The sequence below is a fragment of the Pseudonaja textilis genome, chromosome 5, assembly GCF_049901715.1.
Source record: "Pseudonaja textilis isolate UNSWEBS1 chromosome 5, rPseTex1.2, whole genome shotgun sequence".
NCBI classification, from domain to species: domain Eukaryota; kingdom Metazoa; phylum Chordata; class Lepidosauria; order Squamata; family Elapidae; genus Pseudonaja; species Pseudonaja textilis.
This window is the reverse complement of record NC_141994.1, coordinates 42,804,650-42,820,454: the sequence shown is the minus strand read 5'-3', so window position 1 is coordinate 42,820,454 and position 15,805 is coordinate 42,804,650. Positions and strand designations below refer to the sequence as shown.

The following is a 15,805-nucleotide window of genomic DNA, read 5'->3' as shown; positions in this document are numbered from 1 at the left end:
TTAGCTCATAAGGAACTTTTTTATATTACCCTTCCAAAACTACTTTGCGGAGAATGTTGAAAAATATACTGGTGTAAGATTTCACAACTGCTATCCTTTAGGGTTCAGGGTTTGGTGATTGTTTTATTTCATTAAATTATATTTAATTATGTTATTTAATTTATTAAATAACAAATTTTATTAAATAAAATTTGAAATATGAACCTGATATTACCATTTCCTCATTCGAAAGAACATTAATTTAGCATGATATAATGCTCTTGTTGGGCAGTGTTGGATTACCAGGGTTCCAGGAGAACACATTTCCTGACATTTTGCCAGCAACTATAACTGGCATCTTCAGAGGCAAAGATGCCAGCCACATTGCCAATAAAATGGCAGACTCCCTTGGCAAGGGCCTATACGTGAGAAGATGTTCACTGAATGCTGCCATAGGCATCCTTATTACAGGTTGTCCTTGGTTTAACAGTAGTTCATTTAGTGACAGAATGAAGTTACAATAGCACTGAAAGAAGTGATTTACAACTGTTTTTCACACTTGCAGCATCTCCATGGACACGTGATCAAAATTCAGATGCTTGGCAAGTGACTCATATTTATGATGGTTGCAGTGTCCTGGGGCCATGTGAACACCTTTTGCAAACTGCTGACAATGGGAAAGTCAGATGCACTTAACAACTGTGTTACTAACTTAACCACTGCAGTGATTCACTTAACAACTGTGGCAGAGAGGTTGTAAAATAGGGCAAAAGTCATTTAACAAATGTCTCACTTAGCAACAGAAATGTTGGGTTCAATTGTAGTCCTAAGTCTACTCTCCCAGCCATTTTTTTCTAGCTTAAGAAAAGGAAGCTGTGGTACTGACAACCAGTGAAATATGGTGTAAAATCTATATTAAGGTGATACCTTTATTCGATTAATTATCATTAAAGATTTTAGTGTTTTCAAGAATTTTAAACAAACGAGAATAAACTAAAAAGCTGACCCCGACGTGATTCGAACACGCAGCCTTCTGATCTGGAGTCAGACGCGCTACCGTTGCGCCACGAGGTCTTGCGGAGTTGCACCAGGCAAAGCTGTACAACTGCCTGAATGTTACTTCTTCACGTTTCAAAGTAGTGGTTTACAAGCGCAGAGCGCACGAAAAAGAGAATCGTGGTCAGTCTCATAATTAGCCATGAATATCTTTTCTGTCATTCGGAATTTCCCCTGCAGGGCCAGGTGACCCACTGGCTTCGAAAAGCACACAGGGTGAACGACTATGGAAGTCTTCTCCCTACTTTTGGCTCGTAACTTTTGGCTCGGTATTTTATTTACCGTTCTGTTCCTTTCCTATTTGCTTGGTTTCTTGAATTCCAGCAGCCTTTCAGAAAACGGTCACATTTCTACGTGCCGTCCAGTTGCTTAGCAGGGTAGCAGACTTTTAACCTAAAACAGTGGCTCTTCCTTTCCCGAGAAGACCCCGTTCCCGCGCGGCTTCGACTGCTAATAATTGGTGAGTCTCTTGCTTTGTTTGCATCTAACTTGTTGTGGGGTTTCTAATTAAACATGCTTGGAAAATGTACACAAAATTGGGTCTGTTCAGATTACAGCACGACTTTTAAAAGCGATATGGGTGGAGGAAAAAAGATACGCTTTTATCCACTTCCTCGTTAGTATAGTGGTAAGTATCCCCGCCTGTCACGCGGGAGACCGGGGTTCGATTCCCCGACGGGGAGAATGGGTTTTTGTTTTTGCTTCGGTTTTATTTTTCTATCAATTTACGAGGTGATCAGCCCAGTGCATGATTTTAAATATTTTACCGCCAATTAAAAGTGAGGGGACAACTTAAATTCAGGTCAGTTTTTTTCACAGCCAGGGTTTACTAGTATTGCTTACACATTTTACGTAGTACAATTGTTTTTTTGTTTTTTTTCTCTGTTGTGCCCATGGTGCTGCAATTGTCACGTTAATCGAAATCTAGTTAACTCTTCTCAATTTAGTATTCTCCAGATGTGTTGGATTTCAATTCCCAGTAAAACATCCTGGCTGGGAAATTATGAGAGCTGAAGTCCACACTCCTTAAAGTTCCCAAAACCGAGAAACTCTGGTGTAATGGCAGAGTTCTTCACCGCTGTTTCCTTTACTGTCAATTGTTGATCTTAAAAGACAGAAGCTACTCACTTCTCTTTCTTGAGAAATCTCTTCATTGTCAGTTCTAAGGCCAGTTGCTGTATTTGTTACTAATTATATCTTTTCTACATTTGACCTTACTTTCATTTTTTTTCATTGTGTTTAGTGAGTTTATAAGAGCTTTCAGATCATTTCCTTTTTCAACTATCATATCACCAAGTAGAGCATTTTATTGATGTTTATTCCTGCAACTTCAACACAATGCTCATCTTCTGCCAATCTAGGTTTCTTCAATATCTTGTATATTTGACATATGCTTTGAATAAATAGAGAATATACAGCCGTGTCTCACACATTTGCTGATCTAGAGCATGTCTGTTTTATTATTTTCCATCCAGAATATAGCACCTTGTCCTATACAGATAGCCCTTGAATTATAATAGAAGTTATGACAGACATTCCCAAAAGCTAGTTATTATAGCCTTAAATAAGTTATGGTGTTGGAAGAAATATCCATCTGGTTCAGTTCCAACATGGGTGAAAGACACTGGAGACAAAATGGAGACTTGAGGCTGAAAAAGAGGGTCCATTTATTCATAAACAGAACCACATGTTTGTAGTTCTGTTGCAGCTGACCACATGGAGTTCAGAGTGGGGGGTATTTATACCTTCTCTTGGGCTTTGAACTTGAACTTCCTGTTCAAGAATGTATTCAAAAATATGTATCCTATTGGCTGTTGTCAGACTTCCATGGGGCCATGGGAATTTGAACTGCTGGGGGTGGTGCAACTGAGATGATGCAATGAAGGGGCATTGGGCAATTTCTATTGTGGCTGAGAACTAATCGTACCTTTATTGGATCTTGGGTGAGTGTATTTGCTTATGAATAGAGCTAGCTATCTCTTTATCCCTTAAGTGCTGACATCTGCTGAGGGCTATTAAGGAAGGTTGGGGCTGCTTTCCAAGAACATGTTTCTCCATTTCTCATCCAAGGAAATAGAATATTCTGCCTTGTTATTATTTCTCAAAATAGTTCATTCTTCTTGGAGAGGGGTGGGTGCTACCTTCCTATAGTGGCCTCTGTATTGCTCCTGTGTTTGTTAACCCTTCTGACCAACTACAGGGATGCTGCAGTGCCCCCTCCCCCCAACCATCTCCCTCTTCCATCCCACTAAGTGCCCAATGACTCTTGGCCTGTTCCCAACCCAGCCGCTCAGCCAGCTCCAGGACCCAGTAGCACCCTTATACGCAGGTTCCTTTTTAAAGGGCTTCCCTTTTTAAGGAGACTCCAGAACGTGGTTGCCATGAGGCAGCCTCTGTAGGAAAGCTGAGCAGCATATAACATTGCATAGACTAGGCATCTTTCTGCAAAACACAGGTAAGTTGAGCACTGTTGCTGGGCCATGGATGAGACTAAGGAGCAGGCAGAGGCCTTTAGGTCCCTGGTTGGCTTCAGTCATTCCAGCATTCGCCATCATCACATGATTGCAGTTCAAGTATTTGACAACTGACTCACAATTATGACAGTCACACCATCTGCTGGTTCCATGATCATTTCTAATTTCACTGTCAGCATCTGACGAGCAAAGTCAATGGGGACAGGACATAGCAAATGCAATCACATGACCACAGGATTTGACCATGCAGAATTCATGTAACAACAGCATCTGGAATGACAGCAACTACTGTCATAAGTTGACGCAGTCATGTGATATTGTGCTTTATGACCATGTTACTTACCAATAACCACTATCCAATAACCACAGTTAAGTGAGGACTACTCATATTTGAATCCTTTAATATTTCATTTTGTTGAGTTTTTCCATATTTATGCTTATAAAATTCCATGTCCCATTGTAATTTTGTTTTTGTAACTTCAGATGTTTTTTTTCCTGCCTGACAATTTAGCAACCAGACATTTCAAAGGTTTTATGTTGAGTGTCATTTCACCTTAGGATTCCATCATCCAGCACTGTATAAACAATCACTTCATATTGTCTATCCATATACTTTTCTCAGTATAATACAGAAATTGTTTGCCATTGCCTTCTTCCACTGTTGTTGTCACTAAAGTTATCATCTCAGCCCAGCACACTTTTATATATATCTTTCCTTGATACAGGTTTGTGCTTGCTGTACCTGGCTGCTTGTCTGACCCTGCTGGGAATGCATTCTTGTCATATATTCCAGGCATACTTCACTTATCTGTCTCAAGAAACCCAACATCACCATGATGAAGCACATAGCAGGACTTGGAATAATACAGTAAAATTATACAATAATGTATATATTGAAAGAGTAATGATAAAAAAAATATTGAATCCATGTATCAGTGCCATATGAAGAATATGTATCTGGCATGGAAATATGTATTTGTGAATCAGCTGTTAAAATTATTCATGGATCATCTACATTCACAAAACATGACACAAGAGAATTAACCTAAATTAGCTAACACTGTGTATTAAGTTTTCTCTCTGATCATGGGGAAAGAACCTGAAACATGTCAGTCACAGAGATATCTAAACTCATTTTGTTTTGTTTCCAGCAGTTGGGACAATTGAGCATATCTTTGAGAGTGTGTGTTTTGGTAAATCATTTATCTCTATAATAGTCATCTGTTTATAAAGGTGATTAATGGAAAATAGTGTTTGAAATCCCTATATGCACCGCATGTAGATTTGTTAAATGATCTTTCCCCTTCCTTTTTCTGTATAGAACAAACTATAAAAAACAACAAAATGCTGTGACAAATTAAACATTCAGTGTTACTATACTTAAAGCCACAAGGGGGAGCAAGTAACACACCTAAATAATTCTGTTCCATACAAACTTTCTAGCTACTTTTCTTGTTCAGGTTAAGTGAACTGGAGAGAAAAATATGATGCTGTTTAAAACAACGTAAGTGCTCGGCTCTCTCTTTCACGCACACAAATTTTATACATATAAAATTCCAGCACAATTGTTGTTTCAGTTCACCTGCCTGGTAGTCCAGTTGATCTGTTCATTAGTACTGTATAAACAGTGGGTTTTTCACCAATACAAGAATAAAGGTATAAGGCCATTCCAAATATTTCCTTCCTGCTTTTTCTTCCCAGAGAGAGTATTCTCAATGAAATGAACTATCTATAAGTACAATTGACTCTCCATAAGGGAGTTCCTTTAGAAATTGGCATTGTCACATCATGGTTAACTCTTGCCAATTCTCTTCTCAACACCTGGTAGCTTTTCTTTGGAGCAAAGGAAGCAGTTGTGTTTCTGGTATTCTGTGGAGAATTAATGGATAAGGAAAAAACCCAATAGACATTTGTTGTAAGCTGTTGGGAAAAAAAGTCAAAGGGGCTGAAGAGCTATTATATATACTTGCAATTTTTGATATTTTAATTGTACTGTTAATTCTAATTCTTTGATTTAAAAAAAACCTATGGAGAATACTTAGTGCAGACTAGAAGGAATCTGACTGTTTCTTCGACTTTTATATTTGATAAATTTCTATCATGTTATTAGCAATTCTTACATTCTTTGCCTTTTTGTATTCTATTAATTGACTTTTTTTTTTCTTTGAACAACTGAATGGTGACTGGAGCTGAGCATTTACTGACCAGATGAATGGAGTTTGCAGCAATATTTTCTCTTTGTGGCCAGAAAGAGAAATATCTGCAGCTACATAGGATCAAACTCACAGCCTCCTGATTGTGAGGTGAGAGCTTCATCCTGAGGCCACCATGCTGTTCCAATTAATGGCATTCAGTACAACATATCAAATAACAGAAATAATAAAGTTACTGGAAATAAGTAGCAGGCCAGAATCACTCACTAGTGAGATAGGTGGGACCTAAATGTAATAAATAAATACATTTACTAAAGATCAACAGTTTGCTTAAATCTAGCAATAAATGTGTAAAATTATTCAATTTTATCTAGTTTTGTATTCTTACTATACAACTACTTATTAACTTTTAATTTTAGAGTCTTCTATTCAAAGGAAATGCAACTTCATTTATCTTTGTACTTAAATTTTGTTGGTTTTGTTCTAATTTTCATATTGTGTGTAGTATAAATTAAAATTAATTAGATTAATAATATTGTCTGTTCCTCAGTTCAAGTTTACCTTGACTCATTAATCTGTCATCATCAAACATTTGATCTTATTCCCTCTCAGGAGGGAATTCTGCCTTTGTTTCTGATATGAACTTGAATGGTTTCAGATATTTATTTTGAAATGGCTACTTATAATTTTTTTTATAAAGGTCCAGATGCTGTCATCTTCTATTTGTAATCCTCCTCTATTTTTTCCCATTGCCTTTTGCAAGTTTTATTTTTACATCCAAAATTCATTATTAAAGAAACAAAGTGAAAGAGCTCGAAACTGCTGTTAACTAGGAGTTGTCCACCTAGAACACTTCTTGTTTCAGTCATGTTATTTGTGTGCTCATGTATGCAAATTATTCCTGCTCATCTTCTTAGGTGTTCTAAGCTCAAAGTGTTGTGCCAAAATAGTCAAGGCAACACAGTGAAGGCTGTTGCATTCTGAATGAAGAGATGGTTTTCCTCGGCAGGTTGCAGCAATCCAATCTTATGTTAATAAAGACAGGAGTGAAAGTTGACAGCCACCCATTCCATAAATGACCACAACTGGTGCATCAGTTAAATCTGAGCAAAGTTCCCATGGCTTAGTCTCCCCTGTTTGTTCACCAAACAAAGGCTGTGTTCCTAAGCTGTGGACTTGCTCCTTCAGAATGAATGCAATTCCATGCAGGGCCAGTTTAGGGACTATTGCTAAATCTGATAAACAGCAACTATTTATTTTAACTTGTTTCTTTCTATCCAATTCCATACCTACGATAGAAGCTAGTTAGCAACTTTCTTTTTTTTTTTTTTATAAATTTTATTGAATTTACAATTAAAAAATAACATAACAACATTACATATGCAACAGAGAGAAAAAAAGAAAGAAAGAAGAGAAAGAGAGAGGAAAAGAAAAAGAAAAAACGCTCGGTCTTGCGACCGAGAAAGGAGAAAAAGAAGTATAAAAGAGAAAAAAAACAAAGAGACGGAAGAAAAAAGAAAATACGTTAAAACCAAACAGATATTCTTTTTGACAGTCTGCAAGATCCAATTCTCCTACCTTACTTTAAATATACACATCTTATTACTATTTATGCTTAAATTACCCATTATTCCTTGAACAGTTTGTCTCTGATATAACCAATTATACCACGCATTCCAATTATTATCAAATGCTGAAGACTCTTTATTTTTAAGAGCTATGGTTAAATTGTCCATTTCTGCGCAGTCACATATTTTCTGAATGACCAATTGATCTGTAGGTAAACAGGATGATTTCCAGCACTGGGCAAATGCTAATCTGGCCGCAGGCTAGTTAGCAACTTTCATTGTAACTGTCAATTCAATGGGGAGATATATAGCTGGTTATTGTCGAGAAACCAATTATATTGGTGGATAGTGGTGGATATCTTCATCCAATGGTTTCAGGTAGATGTTAAACAACACGGGGAAAGGAACTGAGCTCTGTGGCAGCCCCTATAGAATGGGTTGATTGCTCATTCTCCATTATTATTGACTGCGCCTACCTGCTCAGCTCTGAAAACCATAGTTGATGATATCAAACATTCTGAAATAACTATGGTAACATGAGAAAGCTGCCCTTCCTTTATCTAGGTCCCAAAGACCATAAGATTGACAAATACATGCCTGAAACCTGACTAAAATGGACCTACAAAAATCTGCTTCGTTCAAGATTCTTTGCAGTTGCAATTTTTTCACCTTCTCACAAATCTTCTCCAAAAGGGAAATGTTGGAATGAAATGATCTAGCATATATTGGTAGAGAGGTGGTTTCTTCAGTAGGGGTTGTACTAATATCTTCAAGGAAGGAGGTACAGTTTTCTCTTCCCCCAAATGATAAATTTATCATTGCTTGAATCCAGTTGTCTCCTCCTGCAACATTTAAAAGTGCCAGGTGGGATGTGGACATAATCTGCAGGTGGCAGAACTGAATTAAATATAATATCGTGTATATATAATGAATATAATAATAGAAACTTGATATGCAGAGCCTAGGATGCTTTTCTGCAAACATCCCATGTGGACAGAGGGGAATGTGAAGGAGTATAGCAGCCTTTCCCAGAGTAATATCTTCCAGATGTGTTGGGACTGCAATGCCCAGGGCTGAATGCCATATTTACTGGAAATACTTGGAGCTGTAGTCCCAGTCCATCTGGAGAGACTCTCAGGCTGGGCAGACTGCTTTATAGCAAGAGAGACTTCTCTCATGTGTTCTGTAAGGTTGCCAACGTTTCTGTTAGTCCTGTTTGTACTACACCAAAGCAGGGCAGAGAAGTAGAGTGAAAATTTTCTTTATGATGGAGTTACAGTGCCAGGTAAAAGTTTAATAAATGGCACCAATTGCACATCAGACTGCTTTTAAAAGTATAGGAGAAAAATCGGTTGGAAATCTTAATTTCAAGTCATTAAAATTATCAGTTGAATGTGTGTGAAATTGAATGTGCATATGTGTATGTGTACATGTATATATATATGTACATGTGTGTATTATCTCTCCTCCACACTTTTGCTTCAATATAGAAGTGCCCTAATTAGGAGTAATAAAAGTTTTGAGGAAGGCAAAAATAGTTTTAAAAATATAAATAGGCATCTAGGAAGATGGAGAAGTAACCAGCAGGAAGGTGAAACCTGAGGAGTATTTTTAATTACCTTTTAATGTGATTTAGTCCAGAAAGTCAGAAAGTTTGATTAGGGGCTAATTAAGCATAAACATACATTATGTGTTAGGTGCAAAGACTGCATAAATCAAGTGTTCTTGGAGAATTACCTCAGGATGCAGTGAAAATTACTAGTTACTTTTTGTAGTTATTTTCAAATAGCACATTTTCCCAGCAGTCCTCCAAGGGAGAATATCAAAGCATGACATTGAAACAGCATCAGTCTCTCCATTCTCCTAAATCGTATTTCCCTTCCTTAATTGGCTCCTGCCTGCTTTAATAGCTTCATAAATTATGCAAGGGAATAATTAAATTGTACATCAGTTGAAGTTGCACTGAACTAGGAGGGATTTGCAAACATGATGGAAAAAAGAGCCACGAGAAGCTCTCCCAATGATATTTTCCAGGCATAATCAACCCAGCAAGATCATCATAAAACCGAGTGTCACAACTACAATGTTCTAGAAAAACGGCTGTGAAAAGATCCCCTCTGTGTTTTTGACATTAGTTATTTTCTTGTATATAGTCATGTGTTCTCTCAAGGGTGAGTAGAAGTTGATTTGTCCTTTTAAGGTGAGATATATTGTCAATCAATGGTCCTGAGGACACCATTTCTTTCTTCTTTTCTAAGTAGGCTTATGTTAGATCACAGAGATGATGACAGTGATATGATACTTGCTGCATATGTTCTTATGATTATGGGATAAAAGTTTCATATATAGAACTATGTTATATTTTACCTGATATTATAAAGGTCTGGGAATGATAGTATGGAGGAAAGAACTATGTTAGAAATAATTCTGCAAATGTACATGTTTTGTTTTAATGATTGTTAACCAAGTATATTTGCAAAAAAGTGTAAGGATAATATGATGCAATTTAAATGCATTTGTCTTTAGCTTCTCTTCCCATAATGGATTTGCTGCTTAGAGAGAAACCTAAGAATGGTGTCACCTTCATTAATGGATCTAACAGACTTAATGGCAGGCTGCAGTGGATAGTTATTGTTGAAATTTTCCTAAATGCTCCTGAATGTAGTATTGCTCCAGGGCATCATAACAATTTAAATTGTCAACCAGACTCAGCCACTTAGAATCAGGTCCAGACAAGTAGCATAAGCTGAGCTTTGCATAAGATGTACAATAAAAGATAACCAAAAAATTACAACATGCCACAGGATGAGAAAGAGGGTTTTGGTGGTTGAGGAGGGACGCAGAACAGACACAGACTCAATCATCATGGAACTGTTTTTATAAACCTTATTTGAATTCAAGGTAATTAGTCCAGTTTCACAATACAGATTGGAGATGTATTCCAGTTCAGTAAAGACATTTCAGCTCCACGTTCCTAAATTTATTGTTTAGAACAAACAATTAGCACAAACACAAACATGGTTTATTTAATCTATTATTTTATTTTGAATAAAACTTTATATCAAATCATTTCCTTTTCTCAGGGCTTTTTTCCTCAACAATATGAATTTTAATGTTTGAGTTTCCAGGCTAGTCTCTGAATTGCAGATGAATCATTTCAGAATTTATATTGATAAGTTTAGCTGTGCTAATGATGTATTTCAAAGTGCCCATGGGCTAAGATAGCAGGAACTGGGAGAGGGAGGGAAGAGGGGAGTGCTTTAACAATGAATGTTTGTATATAAAATTCAGCCTATGTTATTCTACCATTCTACACAATGCAGTAATTATATGTCAATAACTTACCGTATTGCAGTGACAATCGTTTCAACTTTCACTTCATTAAAGAACTTCTTAGCTATATGTTCCTTAAATTCAGCTATGCACGCCCAATTAAATGGGGATAACAACTGTGATGTGCCACCATATTAAATAATATTTGAAGCATTTAAGAAATGGATTTTAAATGAGATTTTTAACTACACACATATACATCAATTATTCTGACATAAATTTGTAAGAACAATTAGGTTTTTTTGTGTGTTCTTTAACATTCCAAAAAGCAAATAAAAATAAATTTCCTATAATTTTATGAAAAAAATCACAGTGCCACAAGAATGCAGACTGATGGGACACTTAGTTTTTTGATGTAGTTTGGTTGACTAGAAAAAGAAGGAAGAACCTATGACACCCAAGTTAATTGTTTTGTTTCCATCAAATATTTGTTATGTTCTTTCTCCATGAATCCAAGTGCTATTTAGTCTTTTCGGCAGAGCTTAAACAGCAAACACATTGGTGATCATCTCTCTGCATTATTGTTCACATGCTATATTATCTTGTTTGTTTTGTCCACAAGAGGGAGAAATAAGATTGGTTACATCCTGGGAAGCAGAAATAAAGCCAAGAACTTGCAATGTATTTTGGAGCAAGTTAGAGGTTGGTGAAAGGATTAACTCTTTGGTTCTCACCTATTGAAAGAAAAAGAGTCCCTAGGAAGACTTAAGCAGATGTATTACTTTCAAGAGTTCCTAAAAATGGAAGGCTTTTCCTAACCAGAACTCTGTTTTCTTAGGTGTAAGAGAAGCATTAATGTTATTTTTATTTTATTTATGAATTTATATGCCATTTCAATTGAGAGACATATACAACAGCTAGGGCTAAGCTAATACAACAGTAAAACTTATTTCCAGTGAAACTTAGTATATCACAAAAGAGTTAATTCACAACATGCAGGTCCCAACAATCTTCTTAGAACAGCCAAATTTTAACAAGTTTCCAAAAGTCTATGTACATGAGATCTTCTCTCATTCCTGGGGTTGAGCTGCTTTAGAGAACAGGAGCCTCCACAGATAATGCTACATTCTGAAAGACCCTTAAAAAGGCAGCTTTCTGATTTCTTCTCTTTCTTCAAAGTTTGAAAAGGTAGCTCATCCACATGTCTTTCATGGAGCGTAGCAGAGATGTCTGTGGATGACTCAACTGACAAATGATGAAACAAGAATTTCACTGTCATGACGCAATCTTTGCCTCTTTTGTAAATGTGTTTCTCTATGAAGGGCCTGAGCTTCTAGGGCAATATTCATTATGTCATTTTGACAAAAGAATTGTATCCTGGAGATGCATCTGGAGAAAAGTGCAGGCTCTATTTTCAACTGTTAAAGAATTAAAAAAATTTCCATGTTTATGTTTCAATTCTAATACATTGGGGAAGATGCACATGTAATACTGTAATGTAAGATATCTTTTCTTGAGGGCAGATGCAGCTATTTGATCAAAATTGTAGGAGACTTAATCCTTCAAGATATCTGTCTCAAAGAGTGTCAGCTTTCCCTACAAATCAGAGAAGAATGACAGGCAGCACCCAACGGTTAATTTAGAACTCCCTAATTTTGAGGAATGCTGCTTTGTTCAGAGAGCCAGCTTCACCTGGGAACTGTGCCTTAGCTCTTCCCCCCACCCCCCTGGATCTTTATTCAGCATTTGATCTCCTTCCTCCTTCATCAGAGGTAAACTTGACATTTAAGCCTGGCAAAAGCATCTGAAAAAGTTCATAATCCACCCAAATTAGCCAGATTCTTTGACAGAATGATTGCTGGTACTGAAGGCTGAGAACTACTGCTATAAATTCTTGCTTGCAGACTGCAATGGCCTGTGACTAAAGCTACTGTTTCTTACAGTAAGTTCTTTTAGTTGCTTTAATAACATTTTTTCTTTATCCCAGAGTTCTAGAGAGTTGAAAATTCATACTTTATTACTCATTGTTGCTCTGAGCTAAATGGACCAAAATATTCAAACAACAAGTCAAGCTCCTTGTTTATTGGTTTTACCTGACCACTACTTAAATCAATTAACCATAACAATTTACTCCTCACATAGCTACTGTATATCCTATACGCATGCAAGGTACTGATTATAACTGATTAGTTGCAGTTTTGTAATGCCTTGTGGCCAGATTTTTAACAATAATTGCCCTACTGCTTTTCCTCTGTACCAAAAAAGGACATTAAAGATTTAAAAATGGTGTCTTAAGACAAAGTTTGGGATCCTATCCTGCAGAATTTTAAAAGACCAGGTTTTTTGATTGTACAATACAATGGCATACCATAGTACATTAATGTATGTGAAGAAAAGTAATATCTGCTATACATTTTTAAAATAAGATTTCTCCATTTTCATCTGATTGGTATGGGAACAGCAGAATATTGTATATGTTAACTTAATGTTATAGTAGATGGTGTCTATGGACACTAATGAACTCCAAACATCTGCCGTAGACTCCTAGATTCCCTGTTTGACTTAAAATATATATTCTTAATAAAAATTAAAATCGAAAGCTAGCAAATTTGCACACAACTATAGGAGTGCCTGTGGGTTTCACAGAATCTATCTTGGGATCATAGGTAATATGCTGAAAGTCCATCACTGTGATTAGACTTAAGTAGAAAGAGATTGTCATTTCTCAGCTAATTGATTCATATATTGCAATAAGCCATAATTATTTAACCGTGATTTGTTGAAAATGTTGAGCCCCAAATCTGTAAAGCCTCTTACACAAAAGTAGGTTTTCTTCAGATTTGTATAGTTTTTAAGATTTGCATTCCTGCTTTAAAGAAGCCATATTTCCATTCAAGCATGTCCAATTCTCAGACACTACCTAGGAAAGTATCTGCAGTTCTGAAGGTCACCCAGCTGGTTTGTGCCTAAGGCAGGACTAGAACTCCCGGTCTCCTGGTTTCTAATCTGATGCCTTAATCACTGTAGGTTGATCAAGGGTAACTGATTCTCTTTCCTTCCTCCAACTTCTATGCTGAAATTAGTTTTTCAAAACTGATTTTGAACTTGTCTTAAGTTTAAAATTTCTATTCCTTAGTCCAATTTTTGGAAAACTCTACAACATTAAATTTAGTTTAAGCATGTATATGAATTCTTATTCAGACACTACCTAGGATTTCAAATATAGAAAGCTGTATTTGGAAGGCACTTTGGGAACACAATTCATAGTGGAAAGAAGCATTCAGTTTTTTGACTTGTACTATAATTCATTGTATCAGCTTGGTTTAGAGGTATTTAATAAGGAAAACGAAGTATTTTTAATAATAGATATTGCAGAAATTGCAAGAAAATGATCTGCTTTTTATTTTATTTCATAGATTCATAAACTATAAATACTACAACTTAGGGAGATTAATGTCCAACATCTTACCCAATGCATAAAACCACCTCATCAGCACCTCTAATAAATTACCTTCAGGCTTCTATTTAAACACTTCCGGTGAAGGAAGTCTATTCCTTCTTGAGTCAATATTTTCCATTGTTGAACAACTATTAGGCCATTTTTCCTGATATCCAAGCAAAGCATATTTCCTTATAATTTAAACTTTTTATTTCTTCTTCTGGTTGGTAGAAAAACTCTGAGTAGTTCTTCCCTTTTTTCTTTATACCACTCTTTCAAATACTTGAAGATGTCACCCTGCTGTCTTCTTTTCTCCAGTGCTTCCACTGTTACTCATGTTTTTCCTTCCAGGTACTTTATCATCTTAATTTCTTGCCTGTAGACATCTTCCAGATTGTCAATGTCTTATTTAAAATGCATTGCTCAAAATTGCCTTCAAGTTCTCCAACTCAGTTGTAGGGCTAGATATTTGTCTCTATTAACACTGCCTTATGTTTACTATTCTACTGCTCAGATCTGTGTTGTTTGCATATGTGATTACTGTATAATACTTTTTCTAATCCAAATAATTTATAATTTGTATGGTAAAACATCTGGTATAAAGTTCTACTATGGGATAAGAACATATCAACTCTGCATCCACCCACTCAACTTGAATACTTTCCTTGAATCTTATAGGAAATTTTGGTGAATATTCATCAATAAACTGGTAAAAGGAAGGGAAAGGAAGGAAAGAGAAAGAAAGAATGGCATAATTTATTTTTAATAAACTCAGCATGGCTGAACAAGCGATGGATTTATTTTTAAATGCTCACAAATTAGCTGCATAATAAACTGTTCTCTTTAGTTTGTGGTTAACCTTTTCCCCACCTCTCTGAAGATAAGAAGGACATTTAATCTTAACCTCCATGTTTCACAGAAAGGAGCTTCAAGATAAATTTCTTATCCATACATTTCTTTAAGACTCTCAGATGATCTCATATTTGCTAGGTTGCTAGGGCTTCTTAACCATATCTTTACTTACTTTAAGTTGTCACTATCTTCAGTTGTTTTGCTTAGATATAGATGAACTTAGTTTCCCTTTTGGAAAAAAAGAGTGAATAAAAGTAAAAATCAAGAGCTCTTCCATCTCCTAGTCCATTTCCAGATTCCTTTCCCCTGTATTGTACTTTGCAGAATGTGGAGGGTCTTAGCATGCATTCTCTGTCTCATTGTCTCCCAAAATACTTTAGGTCAGTACATTTTTCTGGGAATAAGTGATCTTGCAGATAACCAAGCCCCAAGTCTTTACAGATGATTACTTAACCCCTCAATTACATGCAGAAACAAACTAGCAGCTAATACAAATCCTGCAGTACAAGTATTATATGGGCATATTGAAACGCTCTTCTCAGTGAATTGGTCAGTGCATTTTGCATCTGTTTGGAAAATTTTAAAGGGTAGTTTCAAATAGACTAACTTGTAGTAGTACAGGAGGAAGATGACGATAATGATGATGACATGTTTTACTACTACCAATGCCTCATATTTCAGGAATGGCAGTAAGTGACACAACAGCTGAAGCAGGGCAAAGTCTCTCCTGATTACAGATTTCAACTGCTGAGAACCTGGAGAATCCTCATTTTATTGATAGAATACTTTTGTGGTGGCACAACACCACCTGAAGTTAATGTTTAAATTGTCCTGGTCTTAGTTTCTGAATTAACAGCCTCTCTGTCTTGTTTGAGATATGTTGCAGTCTGTTACTTCCCACCCAACCTCTTGGTTTAAATTTCTGTTGCATCTCACATTCATTTTTGAATGGAGATGCACAACTAGGCATCAGATAACAGATAATCAGAGTTGGAAGGGACCTTATAGGTC

At 36.3% G+C, this 15,805-nt stretch overlaps 2 non-coding genes across 2 annotated transcripts; one reads left to right on the top strand and one right to left on the bottom strand.

The window, feature by feature from the left end:
• Positions 1-981: 981 nt before the first annotated feature.
• Positions 982-1,053, bottom strand: TRNAW-CCA (transfer RNA tryptophan (anticodon CCA)). The gene has a single exon. It is a non-coding gene; the product is annotated as a tRNA-Trp (tRNA).
• Positions 1,054-1,646: 593 nt separating this feature from the next.
• TRNAD-GUC (transfer RNA aspartic acid (anticodon GUC)) lies at positions 1,647-1,718 on the top strand. Its single transcript has one exon. It is a non-coding gene; the product is annotated as a tRNA-Asp (tRNA).
• The last annotated feature ends 14,087 nt before the right edge of the window (positions 1,719-15,805 follow it).